This window comes from Nestor notabilis, unplaced genomic scaffold, assembly GCF_000696875.1.
Source record: "Nestor notabilis isolate BGI_N333 unplaced genomic scaffold, ASM69687v1 scaffold12896, whole genome shotgun sequence".
In the NCBI taxonomy this organism is placed as follows: Eukaryota; Metazoa; Chordata; class Aves; order Psittaciformes; family Psittacidae; genus Nestor; species Nestor notabilis.
This window is the reverse complement of record NW_009934299.1, coordinates 1-300: the sequence shown is the minus strand read 5'-3', so window position 1 is coordinate 300 and position 300 is coordinate 1. Positions and strand designations below refer to the sequence as shown.

The 300-nt window shown below is 51.3% G+C and overlaps 1 protein-coding gene across 1 annotated transcript in view; it reads right to left on the bottom strand.

Moving 5' to 3' along the window:
* The window catches only part of LOC104407872 (serine/threonine-protein phosphatase 4 regulatory subunit 1-like), a 20,877-nt gene extending 20,664 nt beyond the window's left edge, over positions 1 to 213 (bottom strand). The window contains exon 1 of the mRNA XM_010017263.1: positions 174 to 213. The gene's annotated coding sequence lies outside the window, so the exon portion shown is untranslated. The remainder of the gene's footprint in view (positions 1 to 173) is intronic.
* Positions 214 to 300: the final 87 nt, after the last annotated feature.

The window sequence follows — 300 nt, the reverse complement described above, 5'->3', positions numbered from 1 at the left end:
CTCGGTAGCCATATGGCCCTGTAAGCCCTCACCAGAACAAACAGCCTCAAAAATCCTCCCCTCACCCTAACCTGAATAAAAACGCGGGGAGGGAAGGAGAGCGACGCAAGGACCCCGGGATGGGAGAGCAGGGGAGGGCCTAAATAGCAGAAAAATAAAAAACAGTTACTCACAATCATCTAAGTCATCCTGCAAATCCACAAAATACAAAGGGACCCCTACAAACAAAAACAGAAGAGAGATACCGGGGTGTTGGTTTCAGAGGACTACGGCGACGACAGCGGCAGTCCAGGGCGAAGC